Source organism: Euphorbia lathyris, chromosome 5, assembly GCF_963576675.1.
Source record: "Euphorbia lathyris chromosome 5, ddEupLath1.1, whole genome shotgun sequence".
Taxonomy (NCBI): Eukaryota; Viridiplantae; Streptophyta; class Magnoliopsida; order Malpighiales; family Euphorbiaceae; genus Euphorbia; species Euphorbia lathyris.
This window is the reverse complement of record NC_088914.1, coordinates 4,921,901-4,928,525: the sequence shown is the minus strand read 5'-3', so window position 1 is coordinate 4,928,525 and position 6,625 is coordinate 4,921,901. Positions and strand designations below refer to the sequence as shown.

At 36.3% G+C, this 6,625-nt stretch overlaps 1 non-coding gene across 1 annotated transcript; it reads left to right on the top strand.

Annotated features, from left to right (window-relative positions):
- Positions 1-3,587: 3,587 nt before the first annotated feature.
- On the top strand, positions 3,588-3,694 carry LOC136231512 (small nucleolar RNA R71). Its single transcript, XR_010689888.1, has one exon. It is a non-coding gene; the product is annotated as a small nucleolar RNA R71 (small nucleolar RNA).
- The last annotated feature ends 2,931 nt before the right edge of the window (positions 3,695-6,625 follow it).

Genomic DNA, 6,625 nt, shown 5'->3' with positions numbered 1-6,625 from the left:
AACTCCATTATGTCCTCCATAAGAGCTAGAATGACATTCCGACATTATGGATTCATATTCATTTTCACCAACGCATCTCCTAATTATCCCGTCACCACAAATCTTGAACAAAAAAGGATCTTCCCAAAAATACTGTTTAATGTCGAAGAAAAATTTCTTCTTTTGTTGGAAAGTTAATCCTTCCGGAACAATATTGGCTGCAAGATAATTAGCAATATCTGCATACCATGGCGACATGACGCTTTTCATTTGATAGAGATGTTCATCAGGAAAATCATCTCGTATACCGTTAGTTTCACCTATAGGACCGTTTTCATCTTCAAGTCTCGATAGATGATCGGCGACAAGGTTTTCTACTTCCTTTTTGTCTTTTATTTCTATATCAAATTCTTGTAACAATAAAACCCATCTAATTAGACGCGGTTTTGCATCCTTTTTAGCAAATAAATATCTTAATGCTGCATGATCAGTATAAATAATAACTTTCAAACCTAACAAGTATGACCTAAACTTATCACATGCAAAAACTACAGCTAACATTTCTTTCTCAGTTGTGGTGTAGTTTAATTGTGCACCGGACAGTGTATGACTTGCATAATAAATGACATGAAGTTTCTTATCCTTCCTTTGACCTAAAACACATCCGACAGCTAAATCACTTGCATCACACATAATTTCAAAGGGTAAATCCCAATCGGGTTTAGCAATAATAGGTGCACTGACTAAAGCTGTTTTCAATGTTTCGAAAGCTTTAACACAATCTTCATTAAAATCAAAGGTTAAATCTTTCATGAGTAGATTAGTGAGTGGTTTGGAAATTACAGAAAAAATCTTGATAAATCTTCTGTAAAAACCGGCATGTCCTAAAAATGATCTTACTCCCTTAACAGTAGTTGGAGGGGGTAATTTTTCTATTACTGAAGTTTTTGCTCTATCCACTTCTAATCCTTTTTCAGATATTTTGTGACCTAAAACAATTCCTTCGTCAACCATGAAATGACATTTTTCCCAGTTTAATACCAAATTTGTTTCTTCACACCTAGACAAAACTTTATCCAAGTTTTTTAGGCACGAATCAAAAGAATCTTCATAAACTGAAAAATCATCCATAAAAACTTCCATGATATCTTCAATGAAATCATTAAAAATTGCAGTCATACAACGTTGAAATGTTGCAGGTGCGTTACATAGGCCAAAGGGCATTCTCCTATATGCAAATGTTCCGTAAGGACATGTGAAGGTTGTTTTATCTTGGTCATCAAGGTAAATATATATCTGAAAGAATCCGGAGTAACCGTCTAGAAAACAATAGAAAGCATGACCAGCTATCCTTTTGATCATTTGATCAATGAAAGGAAGAGGAAAATGATCTTTCCTAGTTGCTTTATTTAGGTTTCTATAATCGATACAAACTCTCCAACCAGTGGTGGTTCGTGTAGGTATTAATTCACCTTCTTCATTCCTTACAACTGTTATGCCTCCCTTTTTAGGGACACAATGGATTGGACTAACCCATTCACTATCCGAAATAGGGTAGATGATTCCATTGTCCAGAAGTTTAGTAATCTCATTTTGACTACTTCTTTCATATTCGGATTTAGGCGTCTTTGCCTATCCGCTTTAGGTGGTTTATCTTCTTCTAAGTGAATTCTATGCATTACAATACTCGGATTAATACCTTTTAAGTCTGAAATTTGCCAACCCATACTTCCTGTCCTATTTCTAACAACTTCTTTCAATTTCTCTTCTTGAACTTGTGTTAATTTGTTAGAGATAATTATAGGTAGAGAATCGCCTTCGCCTAAGAAAGCGTACCTCAAATGACTTGGTAATTCTTTAAGTTCTAATTTAGGTGGAACTATAATCGAAGGCGGAACTGGTCCATCTTCTCGAATCAAAGGTTCTGGGTCCTTATCTTCTAGTTCCTCACTCATTATAGGTTCTATTATTTCTTCTTTTTGAACAATGTCATTTACACATTCTTCAATTAACTCAAGTTTCATACAAGCGAAATCCTCCATAGGATATTTCATCGCTTGATTCATATCAAACTCAATCTTATCATCTCCTATTCGTAAAACTACTTTCCCTTCCGACACATCAACTAGAGCACGTCTCGTGTTCATGAACGGTCTACCAAAGATTAGCGGACAATTAACGTCATAAGCAAAATCTAAAATAACGAAATCGGTAGGAAAAATAAATTTGTCAACTTTAACTAAAACATCCTCGATTATACCGTATGGTCTTTTAGTGGTTTGATCCGCTAATTGCAAAACCATATTGGTATATTTGATATCTTCTTCTAAGCCTAACTTATTAAAAATAGATAATGGCATCAAGTTAATGCTTGCTCCTAAATCACAAAGACAACTTGGGAATTCAATATCTCCCAATTTACACGGAATGGTAAAACATCCGGGATCTTTGAGTTTGGTGGGCAAAGTACTTGACACAATTGAACTGCAATCTTCAGTTAGTGAAATGGATGAAATTCCTTCCCAACTGATTTTCTTTGAAATTAAATCTTTGAGGAATTTACCATAATTGGGAATTTGCGTAATCGCATCCATAAACGTTAAATTAATATGCAAATTTTTAAGTTTGTCTAAAAATATTAAAAGTTGTTTGTCATAGTTCTTATTGCGGACTTTGTGTGGAAAAGGTGGTTTGGGTACAAAAGTTTTTGTACTAGAGTCAATTGGTGCATCTTTTTGACTTAATTTATCTTCTTTGGGCTCCGGTAAATCAGTTCCAGGTAAAGTCGAATTTCCGGGCATTTCCGGACCTAAGTAATTTTTTCCTGAACGAAGAGTGATAGCCTTTACATGCTCTTTCGGATTTCTTCCGTATGGCTTGGAAGACTTCCATCTTTGCGGGATGGAATTGATTTAGCGAGTTGTCCGATTTGAACCACCAAATTATGGATGTTAGATGATTGGTTTTTAATAAGCTGATCGAATTTATTCTCGATCCGTTTAAAACCATCGTCGTGATTACTTATTTTTCCGCTCATAGCATCAATAAATTTGTCGATTTTAGAAGATAAAGTGCTAATCGTATCTCTCAATTGATTTTGATAATTAGTGGTACGATTTTGATTAGCATTAGCATTATTATTATTATCTCTCCAGTTAAAGTTAGGATGATTTCTCCACCCAGGATTATATGTATTGGAATAAGGGTTATTATTTTGGTTTTGCCCTTGGACAAAGTTTACCTGTTCAATTTCGCTCATACCTTCGTAATCCACATCCGTTTGGATTGGCTTACCATTAGGATCACACGGTGCCATAAACCTATCAATTTTGTGCGATAAGGCAGAAAACTGGGCTTGCAACATCGCAACTGGATCAAGATTCACTATACCTTTAACTGATGATGTAGTTGAGGATGATGGTTTCGCTATTGGTACGTGTCCACGTTCCGCGGGCCACATACTGCTGTTAATTGCCATTTCCTCCAAAAGTTCTCTTGCTTGGGCAGATGTTTTCTTCATGAATAACCCTCCAGACATAGCGTCCAATGAACCTCTAGTTGTAGGATTTAGCCCATTATAAAATGTTTGCATTAAAAGTTCAGCGGGCAATTGGTGGTGCGGGCATAAACGTTGAAGTTCTTTAAAACGTTCCCAAGCCTCATAAAGAGTTTCATTATCATTTTGAGAAAAAGATGTTAACTCTTTAATGACTCTTGCAGTTTTTGCTAAAGGAAATTTTTTTGATAAAAATGCTTAGGCTAATTGCTCCCAAGTCTCAAATGTTGCGGCTGGCATAGAAGTCAACCATTCTTTGGCTCGATCCTTCAAAGTAAAAGGAAAAAGGCGAAGATTGATTGCTTCTGCAGTCACATTTGGTATTTTAAAAGTGTCACAAATTTCTAAGAAATTTGTCAAATGGGTGTTAGGATTTTCGTTAGGTAACCCGTAAAATGTTACGTTATTTTATAACATATTAAGCAAAGCTGGCTTAATCTCAAATTTATTTGCATTAATTTGGGGTCTAACTATACTATTCGTTACACCGGCCACTCCTGGCCTAGCGTAATCCATAAGTGTGGCCATAACTTCTGACTCGGTAATTCTAGTTTTTATTGGAGTTTTGTTTTTCTTTTTCTTTTCTTTCTTGTTCTTTTTAAGAGTTCTTTCAATTTCTGGGTCAATAGGTTCTGGTGACGTGCCTGAACTTCGAGAACTGCGCATGAACCTGAAATTTCGCACGAACCGAAACTACCTACAAAACAGAATTTGAAAAATAAATATGTTAGTAACTAAAAATAAATAAAATATAAAAGTTTGAATAAGTATGAATAAACCTAGATTCGAAATAAAATACACAAAATCTAAATTTTTGTCAAAAATTTTGGCGATCCCCAGCAACGGCGCCAAAAACTTGTTGAGCGATTTCCGCAAGTGCACGATATACGCTTGTAGTAATAAAAGATATCGATCCCACAGGGAACGCTTTTTAACAAAAACTTATTTTGAATTGGTTTAATATACTTTTAAGATTTATTAGTAATTAAATTCGTTAAATCGGATTTGGTTTTGAAATTGCTAGAATGAGAATTAGATTAGAGTATGAAAATGTTAGAAAATATTCTGATTTAAGAATGAATTTGCAAGACAGGAACGCTTAGTACTTTATAGAAAATTAAACAAATGTATTTGTTTGCATTAAGCAAAGAAAACAACTTTAAACTTTGTATGAATTATAAAGATGAAATAAATGACGAAACCTCTAATTATTAGGCTTTGAACATGACAAAACCCTTATCCGGGATAATTGCCCTTAATCAAATTAAAACTCTACCGAGATAATAATTTGCCTAAGTGTTCAACAAAGTTTCCTTGTAAAGGTTTTGAATTAAACTACGTTTTAATGAAAACACCAGCATCAATCTACTTCGGATCCTTTACCAAAGTGCTGCATAAAAATCTATCGAATAGAACGGACTTTATTAGATGAAATATAAATTGATACAAGTTTACAGAGAACAAGGAGCATGGAAACATTCAACGACTTGCAAGTGAACGCGTTGTCAATCCTTTCCTTGGGTTTCGTTAGAGTTTGTCAGGCTCAGGGGCGGATCCTCTACTCAATCTTCTCGTTGAATCTTCGTAATAGAGACTTGGTCGGTCTACTACCAAAATGAAAACTAAATTGGAACAATGTCTAAACGCTACTGAATTTGTTATTATTGAATAAACAATGTGTGTACATCATATTGCTTTTTACAGAATCGAAATCTAACTTCTGAATCACTTGACTCGGAATTTCTGCATAAATTCTATACTAATCTCTTTCTTCTACATTTTTTCAACTCTCCATCAACTCTTTATTTATAGATGTTGAAGAGTCTTGATTGAAGTTTCGTGTCTGTTGTGAAGGATCGTATCCATTATGAAAGGACGTCTTTATCCACCCGAACGATCGCGTTTCGTCGAAAACGAAAGTGTGCAATTTGGCTTCTACAGATTCCTGCTCTTACCGAGAATATTTAATTCTCTACCGAGAATGGGGGAGCATCAATTGGTCTTCGAACGAAGGGAAGGAGAAGCTGAAGGGAGCGTGTCGCGACCGAGAATAGGGGGGCCGCGATCGCGGCACGGAACGTTTTTTGTCGTTTTCGACTTTCGTTCTCGTCCTCGATTTGGCGTTATTAATTTTCGTCGTCTTCGACTCCTTTTGTAAGGTTTTTCTTCTGTTTTTGAGCTCTTTTTGTTCCTATTTGGATTTTACCAAATATTTATGTACCTTGCATGAAAGAAACATATTCAAGAGTAAAAGTATTCTAAACAGATATAAATAGCACAAATTCGTAGCAATATTGATGTAATTATTGATGATATTTTAGGTATATTTTGGGCTTAACAATCATCAATCCTCTGCCATGGTCACCGACATCGGAGGTCTGAAATCCATTCGGATTTCGCAATCAGCTTATGAGAGGAGAATCGCTCTCTGCTCACACGCTCTTATTGGAAGACTCATTCTATCTAAAGGGGATTCCCCTTGGAAAGTGGCAGATCTCAAAGCGAGTTCAACCAAGATTTGGGAAATCATTGTCCAGTGGCGGCTAATTGTGATTGGTAAAGGATATTTCCAAGTAATCTTGCCTTCCAAAGAAGCACATGATATGGTTGTCAACAAGGGGATTGTGAATACCCATCCAGGCTCTTTTCGTCTTCAACCTTAGGTGCCGGATTTTGATCCTTATGCCGAACACTCCACTAATGCACAAGTTTGGGTATGCCTCTACTCTCTTCTATGGGAATATTGGGATAGACAAATTCTTCTGGACATTGCAACAGGGATTGGGGGATTGATTCGGTTTGACAAATCCACCATTGAGGGTGATTTTGGGCATTTTGCTAGACTTCTGTTGGATGTGGACTTAGTAGGTGAACTACCGACGAAGCTTGGAGTTGAGAGAGCAGGGAAAAACATCTGGATTGAGGTGGTTTATGAAAGGCTTCCTCCTGTTGAGAATCGTGCAATTGTTCTGGTGGCAGTCGCCACGGCCAGAATTGTAGCTGACCTTGCAGAGAAAATTGATGTTGAGAAGGTCAGCCCTGATAAAGAACTTGTGTTTGCTGGGAGCCCCATGGGTCAAATGGAGCCGG